Consider the following 26,092-nt stretch of genomic DNA (forward strand, 5'->3'; position numbering starts at 1 on the left):
GCTTAAAGCTCAACATTCAGAAAACGAAGATCATGGCATCTGGTCCCATCACTTCATGGTGAATAGATGGGGAAACAGTGGAAACAGTGTCAGACTTTATTTTGGGGGGCTCCAAAATCACTGCAGATGATGATTGCAGCCATGAAATTAAAAGACGCTTACTCCTTGGAAGGAAAGTTATGACCAACCTAGACAGCATATTGAAAAGCAGAGACATTTTTTGCCACAAAGGTCCATCTAGTCAAGGCTATGGTATTTCCAGTGGTCATGTATGGATGTGAGAGTTGGACTGTGAAGAAAGCTGAGTGCTGAAGAATTGATGCTTTTGAACTGTGCTATTGGAGAAGACTCTTGAGAGTCCCTTCGACTGCAAGGAGATCCAACCAGTCCATTCTGAAGGAGATCAGCCCTGGGATTTCTTTGGAAGGAATGATGCTAAAGCTGAGTTGACTCATTGGAAAAGACTCTGATGCTGGGAAAGATTGAGGGCAGGAGGAGAAGGGGACGACAGAAGATGAGATGGCTGAATGGCATCACCAACTCGATGGACATGAGTTTGGGTGAACTCCAGGAGTTGGTGATGGACAGGGAGGCCTGGCGTGCTGCGATTCATGGCGTCGCAAAGAGTCAGACATGACTGAGCAACTGAACTGAACTGAACCCACATCTGTGATTTCTTGTTATCTTATTTAATTCAGGTTCCTCTTTGACCTGAATTATCTGGATTTCACTAATTCAATAAGCATTTCCTCACATTTTTTTTCCAGACCCCAGGTAACTAGGAGCTTCCCTGGAGGCTCAGATGGTAAAGAATCTGCCTGCAATGCAGGAGACCCAGGTTTGATCCCTGGGTCAGGAAGATCCCCTGGAGAAGGGAATGCCTACCCAGTCCATTATTCTTGCCTGGAGAATTCCGTGGACAGAGGAGCCTGGCAGGCTATCATCCATGAGGTTGCAAAGAGTTGGACATGACTAGGCGACTTACACACACACAGGTAGGCTCTGGAAATCCTGAGATATAACAGGCACACAAAAGGTGGACAGGTCAATCCAGTGCCATCAGGTCCCACTGTGGGTACTATGGTAGGATGTTACTTGTCATCCTGTCCCCTGAGGTCCCATGTGGTCAAGGTGGCAAGTGACACAGGTGAACCAATGTGTAACTGCAAAGCAGCCAACAGATGTTTATTTAGCATCTGTCCTAGACATGAAGACACAGCAGTGAATAAGACAGAAATTCCCGTCCTTGTGGAGCTTACATTCGTGTGTGTGTGTGTGTGTGTGTGTGTGTGTGTGTGTAAAATTTGACAAATAGATGATAAATGGTACAGAGGAAAAATAAAGATGAATGGGGGGAGGGACTTCCCTGCTGGTCCAGTGGCTAAGACTTCATGCTCCCAATGCAGGGGGCCTGGGTTTGATCCCCGGTCAGAGAACTTGATTCCACATGCTGAAACTAAGAGTTTCCATGCCACCACTAAAAAGATCCTGCATGCCACACTGAAGACCAAAGGTCCTGTGTGCCACGACTAAGACCCAGCACAGCTAAATAAATAAATAAAAGTTTTAAATAAATTTTAAAAAATTTAAAAGGCTGAATGGAAGATAGGGAGTGATGGGGTTCGAGGTGAAAATAGGGAGCCCAGGAAGGCCTCACAAAGAAGGGGACACTTGCAGCAACCTGAGGAGAGTGGGTGATCAAGCCATGTGGATATCTGAAAAAGTGCATCCTGGGTGGAAGAAGAGCTAGTGCAAAGGTCCTGAGGTAGGTGTTGCCTTGAGTGTTAGAGGTGCAGCAGGGAGGCCCCATAGCTGGGAGGTGAGGCCAGGGAGGGCCTCAGTCAGGGATTCCAGCTTGACCTCTGAGACAGGAAGTAAGGGTCTTGAGTGGTCATAATGGCATGATCTAACTTACATTTTTAAAGGATCCCAATGGTTGTGTTGAGAAGAGACTTTGATGGGGAGTGGGCTAGGCAGCGAGACCAGTTTGGAAGCCGTCTCGAGGTGTAGATGGGAGACATTGTTGGTTTGGGTCAGTACGACGGGGTGGAGGTGGTGAGAAGTGGGAAGTGTAGGCTCTGGGGATTCTTGCAACTGGATGTAGGATGTGAAAGAGATGAGTAAAAAAGATGCTGGCATTTTTTATTCAAGCAACTGGAAAGATGAAGTTAGTTACTGAGGTGCAGATGACTGGAAGAAGGGGAGGTGAGGGGGCTTGTTTATCAGAGTTACCTATTACACATGCAAGTGGAGGTGGGGGGCTTAGGCTAGAAATATCAAGGTGGGAGCTTTCACACAGCAATGGGGTTTAAAGCCAAGAAAATAGAAGAGGGAATTCCCTGGTGGTCCAGTGGTTAGGACCTCTTGCTTCCACTGCAAAGGACACGGCTTTGATCCTTGGTCAGGGAACTAAGATCTCACAAGCTGCATAAGTGGCTGAAAAAAAGAAGATGGAAGAGACTCCCTCAAGGAAAGAGTGTTGATGGAAAAGATATGTCTGCTGGTTAAAGCCTTGGGTACGGCCACATTTGGAGCTTGTGGAGAAGAGAAAGAAGAAATGGAAAAGCCTGAGATGCTGTGCAAGTGAAGGAGAGGAAAAACATGCGCCCTGGAAGTTGAATGATGAAGGTGTCCTAGGAGGAGGAGAGGCTGCCATGGCAAGTGGTGCTGATTGGCCGTGGGTGATGAGCGCTGAGAACTGACATGCACTCATAGTCTTCGTGGCCACAGCAGTGATGGAGACAATGGGCAGGGTGAGATGCAGGCTGCATCCCTCCCCAGGGGATCCCAGCGACTGTCCTCTGGGCTCATCTCCAGCTCCACCCTGGTCCTCCCGTCTCTATTGTGGTCCCTAAAATGGCAAAACGACTTTCTTCTTCTTTGATATTCCTGTGTCGACAATGGTCTTCCTAAGATGTTTGTCAAAATTCAGAAACTGTATTGGTTTTCCTCAGTTTTCTGCATTTTGCTAACTTGGACATACTTGATTAATTTTAATACGACTGATCCAGTTCAACCTATTTCTACCACTTAAACACATATTCATCATTCCTAAACATGTTTGATCACATACAAATTCCCTTAGGAGGTACATTTCCTACACACATATTATTTAATATAATGATGTCCCCCATATTGTCACTGTTCTCTGGATCACCCTTCCCATCCTAGGTCACACGTGATGGGAATTGGTTCTGCACTGTGTGCTGGGGATGGGAGATGGGTGCGTCCAGGAAGAAGTGGAGCCATGTACGTAGGAGGAGGTTGGAGGGTCCCTGGTGGTTGAAAGTTATTTGGGGGTGGTATTAGTCACTCAGTCATGTCTGACTCTTTGTGAGCCCATGGACTGTAGCCTGTCAAACTCCTCTGTCCATCGGATTCTCCAGGCAAAGATACTGGAGTGGGCTGTCAGTGCTTTCTCCAGGGAATCTTCCCAACCCAGGGATCAAACCTGGGTCTCCTGCTTTGCAGACAGATTCTTTACCATCTGGAGCTGGGAGAGTGTAAGTGAAATTGGAGCCAGTGAATAACCACTGTTGGCAGAATAGAGACTCACAGGATGCAGGGTTTGGGGTGCCCAAGTTGCAACTGTCTGTTAAGAAGAAGAAAAATCAGGGGTCCCTGAGTTGGGCAGGGGGTCGGGGCGGTCCTTTATGTGACTCTGTTCCAAAAAGCTGTGAACACTGGAGAGATAGGAAGTGCGCGCCCCTGGGCACTGAGGGCTGCAAAGGGTTAACAGACCAGGATAGGGTACAGACCCAGGAGTGCCTGAGTGCAGGCAGGTGTGACTCTCCCCCTGGGAGGCACACTGGGATGTGGTGGAGTAATCTCTCCACCATTTGGCATCCATTATTTTTCTTTGTTTTTAGTTTCTATCAAGACAAATTTGATTTTCACATTCCCTCCATGAACATGATTTACAGACCACATACCGCCACGTTCCCTGCTCTGACATTTCCCGTCTCTGACACGTGCTGTTTTCCTCTGGAACATCAGGCCTTTTTGTGTTGTGGGGTAGGCTGCGGCATCCCCTTGGAGGGGGGCAGCGTTGGGAGATGTGTCTGTGTCCCTCTCCCTGACATCACTGTGGTTACGGTTGGTGTCAAGCATCTGAGCAGGATAAAGATGGAGTGGATGAGCTGGGCTTCCCCTGAGTGGTGGGCCTCGCCTTGATCCAGACCCTGGCCTACTTCTCAGTCCTCAAGGGGCAAGAGGGACAGCAAGCCTCATAGATTTCCGACCGGGATGGGGCTCATCTGCCAGGGCAAGGAGTTGAGACTTTATTCCATAGATCAGGGAGAACCACCCAAGCTCTTAAGAGGACGGATGTGATCAACTTTGTTTCTGTTTGGAGAAACCCATGGCAGTGCTTGGGGCCTTCCTGGTGGCTAACTCAGTAAAGAATCCACCTGCAATGCTGGAGACCTGGGTTTGATCCCTGAGTTGGGAAGATCCCCTGGAGAAGGAAATGGCAACCCACTCCAGTATTCTTGCCTGGGAAATCCCACGGACAGAGGAGCCTGGTGGGCTACAGTCCATGGGGTTGCAAGAGTCGGATACCTCTTAGCAACTAAACCTTCATTGCCATGGCAGTGTGTGGTGAGGGGAGAGGCAGGAGGCAGGGAGGCCAGACGGAGCTGATGCAGTAGCTCAGGTGAGAGGCAGTGAGGACCAGGCCCAGGGCAGGAACACTGGACGGGAAGAGGAAGCTGGAGATGAGAACATCATTGTGGAGGTCGAACAACAGGAATCGGTACCTGATAGGCTGTGCTGTGAAAGTCAGGATGACTGTCAGGTGTCTGACCTGGACAATGAAATTGATGCCACTGCTTTCAACTCCCGCAGGGAAAACGGTGAGATGATCTTGCACCATCTTCATATTCTGCAGATTATCTTGAATGACTCACACTTTTGAGGCAGGGATTTTCTGTGGGGAGGAGGTGCAGAGGGAGGGGGAAATGAGCCTGAAATATTCACGCAGTGGTTTCGACTCTCCCACTCTCTTCATTCTGTTGGCAGCCTGACATTGTTAGTGTGGAGCCCAGAGAAATCTTAAACAGAGAATTGTTACATGTAGATATGAGGATGCCATATCCCCCATTGGATTTCTTCTGCTGGAGCCATGGAAGCAGTGAATAGAAGATCAGCCTGTCCCTGAACTTGATGGCATCAGGAGTGGCTGGGCTCAGATCACCGCAGATGGCTGTGTGGGGGTTACCACTCAGCACACTAAGCCAGCACCTTCTTTCCTATTGTCTGTGTAACTCCCATTGTTTTAACCAAGCTGACTTCGTAGCCAGGGTTCCATTCACTATAGACAAAGCCTCCGTTAGAAAAAATAAGATCTCTGAAGCTTTTAGACACCTGGGGAAAATCGCAAGCCAGTAGCCGTGGAAGTCTCAATTCCAGATCCCTAGGGAGTAATGACAGATGGCGGTTCTCCCTTGTTAATTCTTAAAAAAAAAAACATTAAATGTGAAATAAACTGATCTGGATGGTGGGGAGAGGGAATGGCTTCCAGTAATTATTCCTGCCTGACTCTGGAATGCAGCTTAGAGTTAGCAATCCAGATGATTCTGGCAAACTATAGCTTTCATTTTCAATGTTCAACAGTATAGTTGAGATATACATACCTTTATATGTATCTAGAATACTGGAGCGGATTGCCATTTCCTTCTGTATATACATATGGAGGAGCAGTATTAAATATGGATGCTATATATATATGTATGTTGTTTGTTGTTTAGTACTAAGTCATGTCCGACTCTTTGCACCCATGGATTATAGCCCACCAGGCCTCTTCTTCCTGAGATTTTCCAGGCAAGAATACTGGAGTGGGTTGTCATTTCCTTCTCCAGTATATTTACATGGAGGAGCGGTATTAGACGTGGGTGCCATGACTTGAATGGCTGACATAGTATTTCAATTCTGCTTTCTTCGGGTGACTGGATTTTTTTCCCTCCTCACTGATACATTTGAGAATTGTTTTAAAGCAGCCCATCAGGAAAAAAAAAAAAAGTCACAGTAAAGAAGCTGAGCAAATGGGTAGCTGGAAGCATTTTGTAAGCTCCAGCATCAGCCGGAGTCTTTTAAGCTGTGTACCAAAAACTCTGTTGAAGACTTAAGGCAACCGTAAGCTGGGTATTTCTCATTAGAAAGACTTGTATCACCAGGAAAGTAAGGGAAACCCTCCACTTAATGTTTCTGTGAGCAGCAGATTTTCCTGGAGACCTTGGCTACAAAGGCCATTTGAATCAGGTATCAGAGTTTTCTCGTTTGAGCAAGATGTTCCCTTGTATGCTTCTGAGTACTCCAGGTAACATCAGCCGTGCGTGCCTGAGTCAGGAGGGTGGCAGAAAAGCCTCCTCTGCTTGCTCCTTCAGGGAAATGATTTCAGCGCTACTGAAATCTCTAGGCCTCTGAGAAAAGGTCAAGAGGGCGTGGATCAAACTGTAATTTGGAGCATTGTTTGGCCTGGCATGTGGCCAACATTCCCTGCTCTCACAGCGGTGATGCCTGAGATGGGCCAGACACCTTCTGTGTGTGGAGATGCCAGCTAAACAGGGAGAACAATGGTTTCGGGGATTTTACAGTCAGTCTTACAGTGAGCTCTTCCTCTGTTGGGCACCAGAAGATACAGAGGTTTCAGAAAAGATGCTTGGGGCTGGAGGGGGCCTCGGGGATCATCTAGGCAAGTTAAACCAACGGAGTTAAGCATGAGGACCGTGCAGTCACATGGCAGTCAAGTTTTGGACATGCCACTCACTGCCTCTGTCGCCAGCATGAACTTCTCTAAACCCCCATTTCCTCCTTCCTATAATGAAGAAACAATATCCACCCAAGAGGATAAGTAAGAGGCTTGATCGAGATGATAAACCTAAAGAGCCCAGCACAGTGTATACACAGTAAATACTCAATAAATATTTGTTAATATAAATTGCCCAACTCCTTCATTGTGGACAGTGTAGAAATGAAGAGCTGGAGCAAAAATGAGGATCCTACAGAGTTAACTTTGTCAGATGCACACACCACTTAGGAATGCAGTCCTTCCAACCACAAAGAAGCTTTCTGGTTTTGAGCATCATCCACAGGAGATGGTGAGCAGCAGGCAGAACAATCGAAAAATTAGAATTCATCACTGGCAGCTTTAGGGCTATGTCCAAAGGGAGCAGTCCAAAGGAAAATGGCAGATTCTGACCATGCCCTCATTATTTTGGACAACTGACTCAGCTTGTGTAAAGCTGATCTCCCGGTCCCCTCCTAGGGTTTTGTTTGATTGCTTGTTTATTTTATTTTTGTATTTTGGATCTGAAGTGGAGGAAATCCCTTACTCTGGCCAGATTTATAGGTGACGCAGAATTGGCAAAGGATGGCTGATTCATTGGCTACTGGGTTCACAAGGGTCCCAAAGGTCTGAAAAGAGTTAAAACTACTGGGACTTCCCTGGTGGTCCAAGGGCTAAGACTTTGCACTCCTAATACAGGGGGGTCTGAGTTCGATCCCTGGTCAGGGAACTAGATCCCAAATGCGGCAGCTGAAGAGCCTGTGTGGTGAAAATCAAAGATCTTGCATGACAAAATCAAGACCCGATGCAGCCAAGTAAATAAATTGTGTGTGTGTGTGTTTTTAAATGGTTGAAACTGCTAATAATTAAAACAGAATAGGGAAACATTTAAAGACCTGGGTCACTGCTGCTGTTTAGTTGCTTAGTCATATCTGACTTGAGACTCTATAGACTGTAGCCCATCAGGCTTCTCTGTCTGTGGGATTTCCCAGGCAAGAATACTGGAGTGGGTTGCCATTTCCTTCTCCAGGTAATCTTCCTGACCCAGGGATTGAACCTTTGTCTCTTTCATTGGCAACTGGATTCTTTACTACTGAGCCCCCTGGGAAGCTCCTTAAAGTCCAGTTCAGTTCAGTTCAGTCGCTAAGTCGTGTCTGACTCTTTGTGACCCCATGAATTGCAGCACGCCAGGCCTGCCTGTCCATCACCAACTCCCAGAGTTCACCCAAACTCATGTCCATCGAGTCGGTGATGCCATCTAGCCATCTCATCCTCTGTTGTTCCCTTCTCCTCCTGTTCTCCTCCTGCTCCCAATCCCTCCCAGCATCACAGTCTTTTCCAATGAGTTAACTCTTCACATGAGATGGCCAAAGTATTGGAGTTTCAGCTTTAGCATCAGTCCTTCCAAAGAATACCCAGGACTGATCTCCTTTAGAATGGACTGGTTGGATCTCCTTGCAGTCCAAGGGACTCTCAAGAGTCTTCTCCAACACCACAGTTCAAAAGCATCAATTCTTCAGCACTCAGCTTTCTTCACAGTCCAACTCTCACATCCATACATGACCACTGGAAATACCATAGCCTTGATTAGACGGACCTTTGTTGGCAAAGTAATGACTCAGCTTTTGAATATGCTATCTAGGTTGGTCATAACTTTCCTTCCAAGGAGTAAGCGTCTTTTAATTTCATGGCTGAAATCACCATCTACAGTGATTTTGGAGCCCCCAAAAATAAAGTCTGACACTGTTTCCACTGTTTCCCATCTATTCACCATGAAGTGATGGGACCAGATGCCATGATCTTCGTTTTCTGAATGTTGAGCTTTAAGCCAACTTTTTTCACTCTCCACTTTCACTTTCATCAAGAGGCTTTTGAGTTCCTCTTCACTTTCTGCCATAAGGGTGGTGTCATCTGCATATCTGAGGTTATTGATATTTCTCCCGGCAATCTTGATTCCAGCTTGTGCTTCTTCCAGCCCAGCGTTTCTCATGAGGTGCTGCATATAAGTTAAATAAGCAAAGTCCTATACTTGGGTTCAAAAGCCAGCTGCATAAAGAAACTGCCTAATCTCAGGACAAGGGAATATGTAAAAGGAATTTAGAGTTCTTCATAGTTTATTGAGAAGGCCAGACTGTCCCTTATAGGTTTCTTCCTCATCTGATGGGTTTTAGGAAATTAAGTCCCAGCTCTGGTTGAAGTCAATTTGTTCCCCTCTCTCTATAATGCAGTCTCAAAAAGCAAATGCATAACCCAGTCACCTTTTCTCGGTAGAGAACAGGAGAATTAGATTTCAGCAGGAAAGCAAAGGTGGCAAAAGTTAGAATACCAATTTGGCAGTGGTCCCTGACATTTTTTAGCACCAGGGACTGGTTTTCTGGAAGACAGTTTTTCCAGGACCTGGGGCATGGGGTGGGATGGTTTTGGGATGATTCAAGCACATTACATTTTTTGTGTAATTTATTTCTATTATTATTACATTAGCTCCATCTCAGGTCATCAGGCATTAGATCCCAGAGTCTGGGGGCCCCTGGTTTATGGTACTCTCAGCCATCATGCCACCCCATTCCAGTACTCTTGCCTGGAAAATCCCATGGACAGAGGAGCCTGGTAGGCTGCAGTCCATGGGGTTGCTAGGAGTCGGACACGACTGAGCGACTTCCCTTTCACGTTTGACTTTCATGCATCAGAGAAGGAAATGGCAACCCACTCCAGTGTTCTTGCCAAGAGAATCCCAGAGACGGGGAAGCCTGGTGGGCTGCCATCTATGGGGTCACACAGAGTCGGACACGACTGAAGCGACTTAGCAGCAGTAGCAGCAGCAGCCATCCCTATCTGGTGGTAGACCAGCTGTCCTTCCCCTACTGACACTAAGCAGTTACTCCAAAGCCTGGTCTGGCCCTTCCACTAGGATACAGCTGAGAGTCATCAGGATGGGTGCCGGGTCTCTGCCAGTAGAGATCTGTACAAGTTAGCAAGCATTTTGAACTCCATATTAGCCAGAGTTTAATACAAAATCAAATGGGAAAAAGTTCATCTTTGTTTGCAGGTGCTTATAGACAGGAAGTGGAGAAGGCAATGGCACCTCACTCCAGTACTCTTGCCTGGAAAATCGAATGGATGGAGGAGCCTGGTAGGCTGCAGTCCATGGGGTCGCTATGAGTCCGACATGACTGAACGACTTCGATTTGACTTTTCACTTTTATGCATTGGAGAAGGAAATGGCAACCCACTCCAGTGTTCTTGCCTGGAGAATCCCAGGGACAGGGGAGCCTGGTGGGCTGCTGTCTATGGGGTCACACAGAGTCAGACACAACTGAAGTGACTTAGCAACATAGCAAATGCTTTCTCACTCCAAGCTTTCTGCATCAGCTGTTGCCTCCTCCTTCTGTTGCCATGGCCACCTCCTGCTCATTCTTTAAATTCAGCTCAAATATCACCTCCTCCAGGAAGCCTTCCCTGAACACCTCATCCACTGTAACTTTTCCTCAGTTAACCTCAGTCTTATCCCCATGTTTGCTTTCCTCACAGCACTAACCACAAGCTATCGTGATCTTCATTGTTCTTTCTTTACACAAAGTAAACTCCATGGAGGCAGGGCCACATTTGTATTTTTTATTATGCACCCCTAATCCCTAGAAGTCTTAAATACTTGTTGAATGAGTAAGAGAATGACTGTGACTATATTACCATGGGTCTCAGTTTCAAAATCTGTTAAGGAGCTGCTGTAGAGGAAATTAGATTAGTGGTTCTCAAACTTGAGCATGTCTCAGAATAATCTGGAAAGCTTATAAAAACAGATAACTAGCCTCACGCCTAGAATCTCAGCAGCTCTGAAGAAATTTTGCATTACTAATATAATGTTGCTGTTACTGGCCAGAGGACCCCACTTTGAGAACCAGGTCCCCTGGGGTATCTATCTTTATCAAATTGAAATAATGAATGTAAGAGTCCTGTACTTATCTCCTCCATGGATCACAGCCTTGTTGTGGTGAAGGGGCTTGAGGAACTCAATGAAGCTATGAGCCATGCCATTCAGGGCCACCCAAGGTGGATGGGTCATGGTGGAAAGTTCTGACAAAATGCAGTCCACTGGAAAAGGGAATGGCAAACCACTCCAGTATTCTTGCCGTGAGACCCCATGAACAGTATGAAAGGGCAAACAGATATGACACTGGAAGATGAGCCCCTCAGGTTGGAAGGTGTCCAATATGCTACCTAGGAAGAGCAGAGACATAGCTCCAGAAGGAATGAAGAGGCTGAGCCAAGCGAAAACAATGCTCAGTTGTGGATGTGACTGGTGGTGAAAGGAAGGTCTGATGCTGTGAAGAGAAATATTGCATAGGAACCTGGTATTGAGTCCATGAATCAAGGTAAACTAGATGTGGTCAGGCAGGAGATGACAAGAGTGAACATTGACATTTTAGGAATCAGTGAACTCAAATGGACTGGAATGAGTGAATTTAGTTTAGATGACCATTATATCTATTACTGTGGGCAAGAATCCCTTAGAAGAAATGAAGTAGCCCTCATACTCAACAAAAGAGTTCAAAATACAGTACTTGGATACAGTCTCAAAAATGACAGAATGATCTCTGTTCATTTCCAAGGCAAACCATTCAATATCACAGTAATCCAAGTCTGTGCCCCAACCACTAATGCCAGAGAAGCTGAAGTTGAATGGTTCTATGAAGACCTACAAGAACTTCTAGAACTAACACCAAAAAAGATGTCTTTTTCATCATAGGGGATTGGAATGCAAAAGTAGGGAGCCAAGAGATGCCTGGAATAACAGTCAAGTTTGGCCTTGGAGTACAAAATGAAGCAGGGCAAAGACTAACAGGGTTTTGTCAAGAGAACACATTGGTCATAGCAAATGCCCTTTCCAACAACACAAGAGCAGCTGTGCACGTGGACATCACCAGAGGGTCAATACCAAAATCATATTAATTGTATTCTTTGCAGCCAAAGATGGAGAAGCTCTATACATTCAGCAAAAACAAGACCAGGAGCTGACTGTGACTCAGACCATGAGCTCCTTATTGCAAAATTCAGGCTTAAATTGAAGAAAGTAGGGAAAACCACTAGGCCTTTCAGGTATGACCTAAATCCCTTATGATTTTACAGTGGGGGTGACGAATGGATTCAAGAGATTAGATCTAGTAGAGTGCCTGAAGAACTGTGACGGTCTGGAGAAATTTTGTATTACTTGTGTAATGTTGCGGAGAAGGCAATGGCACCCCACTCCAGTACTCTTGCCTGGAAAATCCCATGGACGGAGGAGCCTGGTAGGCTGCACTCCATGGGGTCGCTATGAGTCGGACATGACTGAGCGACTTCTCTTTCACTTTCACTTTCATGCATTGGAGAAGGACATGGCAACCCACTCCAGTGTTCTTGCCTGGAGAATCCCAGGGACGGGCGAGCCTGGTGGGCTGCCGTCTATGGGGTCACACAGAGTCGGACACGACTGAAGCGACTTAGCAGCAGTAGCAGCATGTAATGTTGATGTTGCAGGTCAGGAGGCCCCACTTTGAGAAACACTGGATTTGATTATTCTGCCTCAGGTCTCCTGAGGCACACTCATTGTTCATTTTTATCAAATTTAAATAATGAATGTAAGAGTGTTGTACTTATAAAAACAGGATGTATAAATGTAAGAGATGTTTTGAAACATCACTTTCAGACATAAAAGGGGAGGGGAGCAGTAGAAGGATATAAAAAAAAACCTTTTCTCAATCAGGAAGTGTTAACACCTACTGATGGTGTTTATACTGTTTATAATGGCAAAAGGTCGGGTACATGGAGGTGCAGGTGGACCAGGGCGAGGGGTATGGGAACCCTGGGAACAGTGCTTGAAATGCAGCAGGTGCTACAGCCAGGAGATTTCAAGAGTGCTTCCCACCAGCTCAGCATTTAATCCCCACCTTAGAGAGTAAACCAAGAGATTCACAATTAATGAGGGAATCAGAGTCCAAACTGGGAGAAAACAAAACCAAAGAAGCCTGTTGTGATGCTAGAAGAAACAGCTCATGGCCATGACATGCAGGTTTGTCGTTTGTATCATAAACATCATGAATTAAGTTTATCTCTGTGAGCTTCACGGGCAGAGTGGCACAGTCACACCCACCAGCCCTATGTCATAAAGGAATAGTGATCATCCACTGACCTACATAAATGTACTGTCCAAGGATGTAGAAGTGTCGCTACTTCCACAGACCATATTAAACAAGATCTTGGTAGCACATATGGCATGCTCACCTTGATTAACTTGAAGGCATTTTGGTAAAGGGACTGTTTGCAAAGGTAGGAGCAGAGTTTTAGGGTTTCTCGGGTGGCTCAGCGGGTAAAGAATCGACCTGCAATGCAGGAGACCTGGGTTCGATCCCTGGGTCAGGAAGATCCCCTGGAGTAGGAAATGGCAACCCATTCCAGTATTCATGCCTAAGGGATCCCATGGACAGTGGAGCCTGGGGGGCTACAGTCCATAGTGTCGCAAAGAGTCAGATACGACTGTTTGGCTTCCTGTGGCTCCAGGTGTTCCTTGGTTTACGTCTGCATCACTTCAATCCCTATCTCCGTCTTCGTATCATCTTCTCTTGTGTGTCTCCTGTGTGTGTCTCTTGTAAAGACACTTGTCATTGGATTAGGCGTGCTGCAGTCCAAAGGGTTGCAAAGAATCAGACTGAACAACAACATTGGATGAGGACTCACCCAATTAATCGAGGATGGTCTCAACTCACAATCTGTAACTTCATCTGCAAAGACACTTTTATCAGAATTTGGTAACATTTACAGGTTCCAGGGATTTGGTGTATATGTATCTTTGTGTGTGGGGGGGTGGATCACCTACAACCCACCATACCAACCTTGACTTTTGTTACCAAGTTGTCAGTTTGGAACTGAACCATCTCTCCTGAAGGCTACCCTTTAGCTCTGTGAGCTCCTTTGCATATCTGCTCTAACTAGATAATGATCCTTAAGTGAGGGGTGGTGGGGAGGGTACACACTCTTACCTTGTTTCACAGAATGACTAACATTATGGCCCTGCACAGATCATGTCCATTCATCTGTTAGCATCCATGGGGGAATTGGTTCCAAGACCCTCCTCCCAAGGATACCAACCTTTGCGGATGCTCAAGCCCCTTATCTAACATGGTGTAGTAAGTACATGTATACTTTAAGTCATCTCTGCTGCTGCTGCTGCTAAGTCGCTTCAGTCATGTCCGACTCTGTGCGACCCCATGGACTGCAGCCTACCAGGCTCCTCCATCCATGGGATTTTCCGGGCAACAGTACTGGAGTGGGGTGCCATTGCCTTCCCCCTAAATCATCTCTAGATTACTTACAATGCCTGATACAATGTAAATGTTATGTAAGTAGTTGCCATTGTGCGGCAAATTCAAATTTTGCTTTTTGGAGCTTTCTGAATTTTTTTTCTAGATATTTTCCATATTGCAAAAATATGGTTGGTTGAATCTGCAGATATGGAACTCAGGAATACTGAGGGCTGTCTGGATCTTCAGAGAGCCCATTTTACATGAAGCAGTGAGATTAAGTGATGCCTAAAATAGTTTCTTTGGCTCCATGGTAAAGAATCCACCTGCCAATGCAGGAGATGCAGGTTCCATCCCTGGAGGAGGAAATGGCAGCTCATTCCAATATTCTTGCCTGGAAAGTTCCACGGACAGAGAAGCCTGGCAGGCTGCAGTCCATGGAGTCCCTGGAGTAGGAAATGGCAACTCACCCCAATATTCTTGCCTGGAAAGTCCCATGACAGAGAAGCCTGGCAGGCTACAGTCCATGAGGTTGTAAAAGAGTTGGACATGACTTAGCGACTCAACAACAGCAACAGAATAGTTTCTACCTCTAGAATCCCATGATGCTGCAGCTAATGCCAGGGAGAGGTGGGTATCTCTCTGGTAACCCTGTGACATGCAGGAGGTATCTTCCTCCTGCCCATGACATGCTTACTGGCACCTGGGCATCAAGCTCAGAGCCACAGACATCCACAAGCTCTCTAGGCCAACCGCAGCCCATCAGTTAATCACAAAGTAGAGGCCCAAGGCTGAGGACCTGCGTCTGTGCTGCAGTCCTGCAGGCCCACAGCCAGGGTGCCCTCCCTGGTGGTCTGCCGTGGCCTTTAAGCTCAGGCATCTTTAATAACTCAGCTCAGGTTTCCAGCCAAGCCATTCTTGAATCTTTTCACCTTTTCTAATTGTGTTTTAATTGAAAAGACTTGATTTGATTATAGAAGCCTACACCATAGTTGAAGGGCTTGTTAAAACATGTATTAAATCCGAAAGACTGCAATGTTTCGCTGTGTAATTATGTAAACAGTCATGTAGAAGGAGCCCTTTACAGTCAGCAGGAATGCTTTTTCAGTCACACACCGGCAAACTGGCACCGTTGATCAGTGACAGGTGAATTTTTTTTTCAAGGACAAACCCAAGTTGGTATCTGCCCCCTGACAACCGCCGGGCCAGCTTTTTCATTTTCTCCCTTTGTGTACGTTTTTCCTTGAGATCCATTATGATTTTAAGTAATGTTTCTGTGTCCTCAGGTGTGCGTGGATTCCCCATCATTGTGAAGGAAAATAAAATGCACCCCATCTCTAAAATGTTTAGATTTCTCAGCAGCAAAAAATGATCCAAGCATAAAAAAAAAAAAAATCCTCAACTATAGTTTTAAAATAGGAACAGAACTACCTTAAAATTCCCTGCAGTTTTAATGAAAGTGTCCATTAAATTTACTGAGGATAAGAGAGTAATTTACCTCCAAACCTACTATCCCTGCCTTCCCAGAAGACCTGCGATGCTCACCTATCTTTTCTGAACTTCAAAAATAAATGAAACATTGATCAGAGCTGTCATTGAAACATTACTTCTTCCTGTCCATCACCTGCTCAGCCCTAGCCTCTTAGAAGGAAACAGGCTCTGCAATCATGATTTCCTCCCAGCCTCAAGAAAATAGAAGCCACAAATGGGCTGGTGAATTATGTACTTCCAGTGGTTTTGAAGGGAAGCATTTACTGAGGGAGAAAATTGTTTTAATCTTATAACAACCAAGGAGGAGAGTTTGTAAAAACACAGAACACCTACACACACACTTGATTTGGTTGCATGGGAACACTCGGGAACATTTCTTCCCACAAACATGCCTGATGCCTCAGCGGAGGGTTCTTGCTGGGTCCTGGGCAGGGGCAGGCAGGGAGGGGAATGGGGAGCTCTAGGCAGGCAATGAGGGTAGTTAGACCACAGTACAGTCAGCTAAGAATCACAGAGACTTGGGGAGAGCAGATCCCATGCAGGATATGGGCTCTCCAGCCCCTTCTGGAAATCTGGGGCATACAGACACCCCCGAGCTTTGGTCTCCCAAGGCTCAACCCCTCAAATCCCAGGATGGAGCAGTCCGGTACCCCGTCTGCCCCAGGTGGACTTGAATAACTTCCTGCAAACCCAGCCTCAGTCCTCCGTACCCCTGGCACCCCTGACAGAACTCGACACACGGGTGTTTCATGAGTCTAGCATCCATGATAGCCAACACCAATGAACAGACAAGCAAAGAAATGGAAATCTTCAGGAAGCCAGTCCCGGGAATGGTTTGGAGGAGAAAAGAAGAGTCATGCGTGGTTTAAAAGAAAGATGCATGCTTCCCATTTCTGCGGGGAAGAGGAAGGAAAAGAGGGAAGCGGGAGGGAAGAAAACCAAGCATGGATGAAGGCTCATGTCTCTCTTTTCGGGAGTGAAGGCACAAGAGGTTGTGCAAGTGTGTGAGTCACCAGGGAGAGGGTGGAGGTGTATGGTCAAGGGGACTTCCACGTTTTGCTTGATGTCCTTTTGAATCTTTTACCGAGGAAACCTAATCATGGCTTACTTGTGTAATTTTCAAACAGGGGAGGGCATAAGATTTAAACAGAAATGTCCAGACTTGGAGAAGAAACTTACACGTGACCTCTGCGTAAGAAGCAGGTTAGGAATGAGCCTTGGTCACCCGATAAAAGAAGCTGCGAGGGGAAATCTTGGTATTGACACCCTCCTTCCAGCTCACACCCCTTTGGCTCCTTTAAGAGAATGCCTTCTGCACAAAGATGTGCTTTGTTCAAAGCGGGTGACCGCTGGTTTCCAGAAATACATTTCAGACTCCAGTCATTTCCAGCTGACACAGGATGTATCATCAGAGAACGGCTCTCCCACAGTACGGAGAGTACACATCCCAGCAACAAGAGGCACCATACGGGATCTCCAGGTGGTGGGTGTTTTCTTGGAACTCTTGGTCTAAACCGGAGGGTGATTAAACTGTTGCTGGTGGCTTTCCTGCTTCATTAGAGTGCCCCAGTCCTGGTCGTATGTGTGGGCATCAGATGCTGACCCAGAAATCATAGCTGAGACATGCCTGTGGGATCCTCTTTCTTGAAGGGCCTCCTCCTATCGAGTGGCAGGCTCTCCTCACTGCACTGCATTGCCCCATGAACTCCGAGCAAGCTTACCTTTATCTTTGCATGTGTGAGCATTGTCTTCCCAAGAGACAATATTGTGTTGGAGGAAAAAACCTTTTGCTTCACCCCTCCTAGGGTCTCCATCTGGGGCCCTTTGAAATTAGACCAACAAAAGATTTGACATTCAGTTGCTAAGTCATGTTCAACTCTTTGCGACCCCATGGACAGTAGCTTACCAGGCTCCTCTGTCCATGGATTCTCCAGGCAAGAATACTGGAGTGGGTTGCCATTTCCTTCTCCAGGGGATCTCCCCGACCCGAGGATCGAACCCACATCTCCTGCATTGGCAGGTGGGTTCTTTACCACTGAGCCCCCAGGGCAGCTCAACAAAAGATTAACAACAGAAAAAACAGTTTATACTGTGTGCAGCACCTCACTCAGGAGAAATTTTAAGACAGTAACTCAAAGAGGTAGTTAGAATTTGGGCGTGCATAGCACCTTTGCTGGGCTTCCAGGTGGAGCTAGTGGTAAAAGAACCCACCTGCCAATGCAGGAGACAAAAGATGCAGGTTTGATCCCTGGGTTGGGAAAATCCCTCAAAGGAAGGCATGGCAACCTACTCCAGTGTTCTTGCCTGGAGAATCTCATGGACAGAGGAGCCTGGTGGGCTACAGCCACTCTTGCTAAGCCAACACTCTCTTGTGGCTTTTGAAGTCAGCCTTTCCTAGACTCGGGCTTTTGTACTCTTTCACTGGCCTCCCAATTTGCCTCCATTTTATTTGTTTCTTTTATGTTTCTATTGTTATTGTTCCAATTCTAAAAGCAACACATTTTCCTTGTAATGTATTGAGTTGGCCAAAACATTTTCACTTGGTATAGTACAGAAAAACCCGAACAAACTTATTTGACCAATCCAATACTTCCAACAAAGTGAAGGTGACTCTTGCCATTCCAGTGAAGAACTTTCCATCCCAGAAGCAATCACTGTGACCTGTTTAGGGTGTATCATTTCAGACATTCTCCATACTTGTACAACCAGAATGTGTATACACACATAAATAAGGTTTTAGGTAAACAGGATCTTTCTATCCATATCTATGATTTTGTGGTCACATTTTTCACTTAGCAGTGCACTGCAGATATCTCTGTGTTGAGCTGCTTTATTCTTTTTATGTTTGCACAGAATTTTAATTTTTTTTCCTTTTTTTTACAACAGTGCTGCCAAGAATGTTCTATATTAGCGTGTGCAAATAGTTTTGTAGGCTGGATTCTTTGAAGTAGCATTGCTAGGTTGGTACATTTTGCATTCTGAGGGACTCTTTGAGATTCTTCTCTGGAAGAATGCGTACACTGTTACCAGTGTGGCTAAATGTCTGTTCCACTCTACCCAGCCCATGGATTTTTAAAAACTTTTAGTTTTGACATAGAAATTGCAGACATAGAACAACCACCCACTGTACATTTTTGTTTGTACACAAAATTGGTGTGATCAGCCTACCCTTCACCCAGTCCCCCAAAGATAGCCTCGTATGTAGCCATAGTATACAGTCAGTTATCAGAAGCATGAAATTGACATTGGTACAATACTATTAACTGAGACCTGTTAGGATTTCACCAGTTTTTCAATCATGTTTTTTTTTTCTTTTGGTGAATAGTTTTATGAAATTTGATCTCATATATAGATTTGCTGGGCTTTGCAGGTGGCCCAGTGGTAAATAATCCACCTGCCAGTGCAGGAGATGCAGGAGACTTGGGTTTGACCTCTGGGTTTGGAAGATTCCCTGGAGGAGGAAATGGCAACCTGCTCCAGTATTTTTGCCTGGGAAATCCCATGGACGGAGGAGCCCAACCGGCTACAGTCCATGGGGTCGCAAAGACTCGGACGTGACTAAGTGACTGAGTACACACACACACAGATTTGCCACAGACATTTTAAACCGAACATATATTAATATTAGGCTTGTTTATAAGAAACAGGACTTTTTACTCTGGGCAATTTATTTTTGCATTTGTTCCATCCTTCTTTTGAGTTACTATGATGGTGGGAATGTTTGAATCTAAATCCAGTGCAAGCAGGCTGTCCAGTTTTCAATGTGAGGTGACCAGATGCTAGGAATTCACTTTACCCAACCCAGCTTTCCCTCAAACCCTCTCAGGACAGGGCCTCTGACTCCCAGGATGACCTCCTGACCTTGGCAAGCACCAGGCTTCTGTTGCTAGCTAAAATGGAAACCTCAAAGAGGATTTTCAGTTTGCAAGGTGATTATTTGGCTCTGAAAACCTTTAATGAGTGTATAAGAAAACTTTATGGGGAATTAATTTCGGGGAAGTAAAACATGCCATCTCATTTTATTTAAAAAAGGAAGAAAATGAATGTGAGTGCCTGCGCTTCCTGTGTATTTATACAGAGTCCATTCACTTAGAATCAAGCCATTATTGAGGACGTTTGCTCTTGATGAAAAGAACCCAGCATTAGACCGGAAATAGCATGTGTTGAAATCAATTTAGTGTCAACCACATCAAGCCTCTCTAAAATTGTAGATTTTACAGAAACTTTAAAACACAGCTTGTTTATTTGGTAGAGTTTCACCATGATCCGTCTTTCTCTGAAACAGACAAAAAGACAGAGAGTCAGAGCAAATTGTAGGTGGGCAGTGTCCCGGGCAAGGGCGTGTGACGTTGGAAGCACCCGCGCTCTGCCTCATCCCCCTCTTCACCTCACCCACCGTTGCAGCTCTGGTACATAGGAGTGAAATGACAATTTTTCAAGGCTGAATATTTTGATGGTGGTCTTGCCTTGTGTCTCCAAACAGGGTCTTCATGGGGGCTTCCGTTTGAATAGAGAAAGTAATGGTGCAAATGTGTGACCTAGTAGGTGCTGGGCATCACTTAGTTCAGGGCAGCCTGGAGTGTGGGGCGAGGTGCCAAGCATATGTAAATTTCCTCTGTGAATTACCCTGTTCCCTCCAGCTAAGAAATCAGGCCTGGAGGTGGACTGCAGAGGCGTTTTTTAATTTCTTGATCTCAGCTGGCAGTCAAGACAGAATGAGAAAGGCTCTGGGGCACCCAGCGGGTGCAGGAGGGGATGTTGCAAAGCTGGGCAGTGCTGGGAAGTTCACAACTTCTCTCCCCTAAAGTTTGACCTCATTTCCCATGAGTGAGCCTGAGGCTTTCCTGCTGAGCCAAGACCCCTACTCTCGGGACACAGAAGGGTCTTAGGAGTTGGAGAGGACTGTAGAACTTGCCCAGTCTAACCCTTTTGTGATGGTGGCCTGTAACTGGGTGACACCCCCTTGAGTGTCAGTGAGCAGCCCCCTGACAGAGCAGGCTGGAGCGGGCGGTGTCGTCAGCTCTCAGAGTTGGGGATGAGTGGGTGGGAGGGCTGGGGCTTCCACAGGAACTTTTTTCCCTTTAAAACCAGCTTGTTGCTGGCAGAATGTACTCGGCTACTACCAAACCAGAGCCACACATAGCTCTACCCTGGAGGCCTCCATTAGCAAAAATCCAGTCGCTCACGGCTATCAGGTCCCATGCTTTCATTTTCTGGGAGGAGCGGGTTCCTATTTCATCCTCTTCCATTGTGGCTATTAGAAAGGAGACATGGAATTAGTGTAGGAGGAAGCTGTTTTCCTAATGGATACTGTTGGGGGAAAAAAAGGCAAAGCAAACAAAACCACAGCAACAAGAAACCTTTACCACCCACATACCCATTTGCCCATGAGATATCTAAGTGCTGTGTATGGAGAGTTTTTTTTTTTTTCACTCTCTGTTCACCGTTGTATTTCTGGCACCTAAACCAGTACCCAGCCCATAATACATTCTCACCTACATATTTCTGAATGAAAGGAAGTGAGTCATTCATTAAACACGTGTTGCGCACTTACTCCATGTGTAGCACTTGGAGGCAGAGAGAAAAGGTCAGTCCTTGCCCTCATGGAGTCTGCAGTCTAGATGAGAGACAAAGAAGTGAAGAGATCATTACTTTGCAAGAATGGGCTTGGCAAGGCCACCTCTGGGGGTGGGGCAGTGCATTAGGAGATTTCTGGAAGCTAAGGGGTTTGATGTTCTCTCTAATGAGTTTCTAGACCCCTTTCTGTTTAGTCGGGCCTTGTAAAAAGAGAGGAAAGATGCTGTGGTGTGAGTGTGTGTGTATGTGAGTGTGTATGTTTGCTCAGGTCATCCAGTGTTACACGGGAAGCTAGAATCAGAACTCACATCTCCTGCTTCCAAATGCAATGTTCAATCCACCAACTGGATCCAAAGATGCTGTCTAGTAGATGAGCCAACAGAAGCCCTGGCTTTCAAGGGATGGCCCTGCGCCTGTTGAGAGGTGAGCAGAAGAGGTATCAAGAGCTGTGTTGGGAACGAAGGCCTGTCAAGGCACTGAGATGCCCAAGGGCCTGGGCTGAGGGTCATGGCAAGCCCAGTTCATGGCCAGGAATGGCAGATGCCTTCACATTCAGGAGAGTGAGACATCCTAGATACCCTGGGTTGGGGGCAGGGAAACCGTGGTGAGGGTATGGGAGAAGACAGAGCTTTGGAGACAGCTGCGGGCCCTGGCCAGGCTGTGGGAGGCAGCAGCCAGGCCCCCAGGGTGGCATGAGGCCCGGTGCTAACATTGAGTGGGCATCCTGCCCCCTGCCCTGTCCACCGCGTTCCCAGCCCATGGCCCAGACCGGAGAGGATGGTCGTGGACAAGTCTGGCGGAGACTCAAGCAGAAGGATGACTGTTTGGGTAAAGGTCAGTTCATGAGCAGATTGGATTTTATGCCAAGATATTAACTAGGGAAACAATATGGATTTCATTCCAGTTCAAAGGGATTGATAAGTTTTAGAGTAAGTTTAAATTTTAGTCTTCAGTAGAGTCTGCAGTTGAATCAAAACACTGGTCTCAGGTCAGTTGGGCTTTGAGTTCAGTACATGAATGTAGAGTCAGAAAGCTGGGGGTAGGAGGGGCCCTCTGACGTGGAGGTCAGTGGTGGCCTGAGGCTGTGGTGAGTCAGGCCTGGATAAAAAGGGCAGGAGGGTCCCTAATCCTCCTCCAGCCTCATCCCCCACTTCACCCCAAGTGGCTCTGCCTTTCACTGTTTCCTATACTGAATTTCTGTGTGAGATTTTATTTAAAGATGGTGCATGTGTGTGTGCTAAGTTGCTTCAGTCATGTCAGACTCCCGACGCTGTGTGACCCCATGGACCGAAGCCTGCTGGACTCCTCTGATAGTGCGGTTCTCCAGGCAAAAATACTGGTGTAGGTTGCCATGCTATCCTCCAGGGGATCTTCCTAACCCAGGGATCAAACCCAGTTTCTTGCTTCTCCTGCACTGGCAGGCAGGTTCTTTACCGCTAGCACCACCTGGTAAGCCCTAAAGATGGTGCTGTTCCTAAAACTCATCTGAGATTTGCCGATCTGGACCCTGATCACAAGTGAGAAGAGGGAGGGAGATGGCTGATTAGTGGCTAGTGACTAATAGGGTGACCAGTTTGTCCCAGTTAACCCAGGACTTTCTGGATCTTTAAACTGGAAATCTGAAGCCCTGGAAACCCCCTCAGTTCTGCGGCAACCAGGCTGATTGGTCACCCTGGTGTCATAAAAAATTAGCCAAGCTTTTGAATCATTGCAGTGGCCTCCTTACCAGGCTTCCTGCCTCTTCCCTCCCCCATTACCAGTCCCCTCCCCCGCTGGTCCTCCCACCCAGACCCTTCCTCCTCCACCCTGCAGAGGAGTGGCCTGATCATGGTCATTCCCCTGCAGAAAGCCCTGGACGGTCCACCACCACCGCATGCCAGCCAGGGTCTCTAGCCTCTTAGAAGGCCCTGCCTATCTCCCCTGCCTCTGCCATGGTCACTCCAGAAACATCAAAATTGCTCTAAGCTGGAAACACCATGTCTGCATAGACTGTGCCCTCTGCTGGGGTGTCCTCTGCCTGGGCTTCTAGTTGAAGCCAGCGGTCCCTTGTGGTCCTCTGGGAAGCTTTCCCCTGGTACAGCCCTTCCAGGGAGATGATGATCTCCCTCCTTAGCGCCTCCACTGGGTGAGTGGTGTATGTGTCCCTGTGACACAGGCCACTTAACCAAAACGCAAATGCTGTCTTCACAGCACAGGTTCCGTTCCGCAAGCGACCCCCGGGTCCGCGGATCCTTCCACTACCCACCCCACCCCCATCAGACTGTAAGACCTTGGGGCCACCACCTAAGGGGCCCCGAACGAGGTAGCATCCCTCAACGAGGTGCTGGCAGCTCTGTGCACAGTCAAGAAGTAGAAGTAGATAGGATTGACACAGACACGTCCCCTGTGTTTATTAGGGTACCACAAGCCATTCGGGCTTCCCTGGTGGCTCAGACGGTAAAGAATCTGCCTGCAATGCTGGAGACCTAGATTAGATCCCAGGGTTGGGAAGATCCCCTGGAGGACGAAATGGCAACCCACTCCAGTGTCCTTGCTTGGAGAATTCCATGGACAGAGGAGCCTGGCGGGCTACAGTCCATGGGGTCGCAAAGAGTTGGACACGACTGAGCGACTTTCACTTACAAGCCATTCTGCTTACTGAACGAGGGAACGCCAGACAGCGGGGTCTTGTGCTCCAACGAGAAGGCTGGAGCTCCCCCTGGTGGCTGCGGAGAGTCAGTGCTGTCAGTCGGCTCCTGTATAAGGAAATAGGAAATAGAATACAAGTTGCCCTAGTGGCTTCCGCATCTCTGGGGTTTCCTTCCTAGACCTCAAGAATAGGCCCGAAGCAGCAGGAGCAGTCGTTCAGGGAAAATAAAATCATTGCAGTGGAGAAGCCTCAAGTATCTCTGCGAATCATCTTTGAAGAGGGAGGGGAAACGATACAATCATTTTGAAAAGGACAATCGGGAAGTTCTCCTGGTGCAGAAAGCCCTCAAACACCCAAAGACATCACGCTTGTCAAATCGTGAAGGCCAGTTCCCCTCTGCTCTGGGACTCTGTCCTCCACCTCAGTCAGAAGGTCGGCTGGGCTGAAGGTGTCGCTCTAGGAGATGCCCCGAGATGGGGAGGCCCACCCCCAAATCTGTCCTCTTCAACTGGGATGCTGCAAGACCATAGCTGGACTTTCCTATCTCCCCATGGTAAAGGCTTTCGCTCCTTTAAACAAAGATTTTAGGCAAAGAGGAACATCCTGAGTCCCGTGGTATGAATGTCAGCATTCCTGCCAACGTGGCTTTGCTGGGGATGGCGAGAGCAGGGGCCAGCGCTGCCAGGGACAGAGGATGTGGAAGGAGGCAGAGAGTGGAAGTAAGTGTTAGTCGCCTTGGACTCTTTGCCGCCCCACCAGGTTCCTCTCTCCGTGGGATTCTCTGGGAAAGAATACTGGAGTGGGTAGCCATTCGATTCTCCAGGGGATCGAACCTGGGTCTGCCACAATGAAGGTAGATCATTTACCATCTGAGCCACCAGGGAGGCCTGGAAGGAGGCAGGGGCACTGTGAAAACCAGCATTCTAAACTTTCTGTTTTGCCCTGCAGAGTTTGTCACTGGTCCAAGGTTGGCTTTTGGAGCCTTATCGGATTGTTATCGTTGTTATGTAGTCGCTAGGTCATGTCTGACTCCTTGCGACCCCGTGGACTGTAGCCTGCCAGGCTCCTCTGTCCATGGGATTTCCCAGGCAAGAATACTGGAGTGGGTTGCCATTTCCTTCTCCTAGGAATCTCCCCCACCCAGGGATCAAACCTTCATCTGCTGTATTGCAGGTGGATTCTTTACCACTGAGCCACTGGGATTAATGGTTTTCAAATTCTCATCATTCAAGTAATAATTGCAATAAATATTATTATGATAACTAATATTTACAAAGTTTTCATTAAGTACCAGCAACTGTTAGAAAGCTTTGGCATGCATGCATACTCAGTCTTGTCCGACTCTTTGTGATCCCCTGGGCTGTAGCCCACCAGGTTCCTTCATCCAGTTCAATCCAGTTAATTTTTCAGGCAAGAATACTAGAATGGATTGCCATTTCCTCCTTCAGGGGATCTTCCCAACCCAGTCATCGAACCCAAGTCTCCTGTGGTTCCTGCACTGGCAGGCAGATTCTATAGCACTGCGCTACCTGGGAAGCCCTAGAAAGCTTTACAGTGATATATTAATTCCTGAAGTATTATATTGTATATAATTTATTTAATCTTCATAACAATGTGAAAAAACAGAAACTATTATTATTCCTGTTTTAGAAATGAGAATTTTTTTTTGCTAAATAACATTATCCTATTATTTATTTAACATTATTCTTTGAATTTAATCCTCTTACTAAATGAATATATTTTTAAAAGAAATTTATTTTCCTACTATAAATGGACATCTACATTACATGTTCTTAAGTAGGAGGAAACTATGTTAAAAAACTGAAATAACTATATGCCTGAATACTATCAAAAATCATCTTCTGTACCACCAGCAGAAAGCGTAACGTGTTTGGGGAAATACTACATTAGAGGAAAGGACCCTGAGGGGGTGGGAGGGAGCCCTGCAGGGTGAATAAAGCCCATTTTGCATTTTTGGATTTGAGGGTAGACTGTACTCCATCAGTTGAGTTCAGTTCAGTCGCTCAGTCGTGTCCTACTCTTTGCGACCCCATGAATCGTAGCACATAGAGACTTGCTTTAGGAATGATTGGGTTTATTTTGCTTTTCTTCATCCAGTGTCTAAAATGGATGCTTAGTTCATTAGTCTTCAGTCTTTCTTCTTTTTTAAAAATGTATGAGCTATTTAAGGCTATAAATTTCTTTACTGCTCTAGCTATATCCCATAAGTTTTGATATGGAATATTTTCTTTATTGTTTAATTTGTAAATGTTTTCTTAATTTTGATCATCATATTTTCTTTAAAGAAAGGGTTATTATAATTATTTTTATTTTTTG

The 26,092-nt window shown here is 46.5% G+C and overlaps 1 protein-coding gene across 1 annotated transcript in view; it reads left to right on the forward strand.

Moving 5' to 3' along the window:
• The window catches only part of HSPA12A (heat shock 70kDa protein 12A), a 160,766-nt gene that overhangs the window by 10,746 nt on the left and 123,928 nt on the right, over nt 1-26,092 (forward strand). The window lies entirely within an intron of this gene.

The sequence above is a fragment of the Bison bison genome, unplaced genomic scaffold (genome assembly GCF_000754665.1).
Source record: "Bison bison bison isolate TAMUID 2011002044 unplaced genomic scaffold, Bison_UMD1.0 scf7180017864456, whole genome shotgun sequence".
Classification (NCBI taxonomy): Eukaryota; Metazoa; Chordata; class Mammalia; order Artiodactyla; family Bovidae; genus Bison; species Bison bison.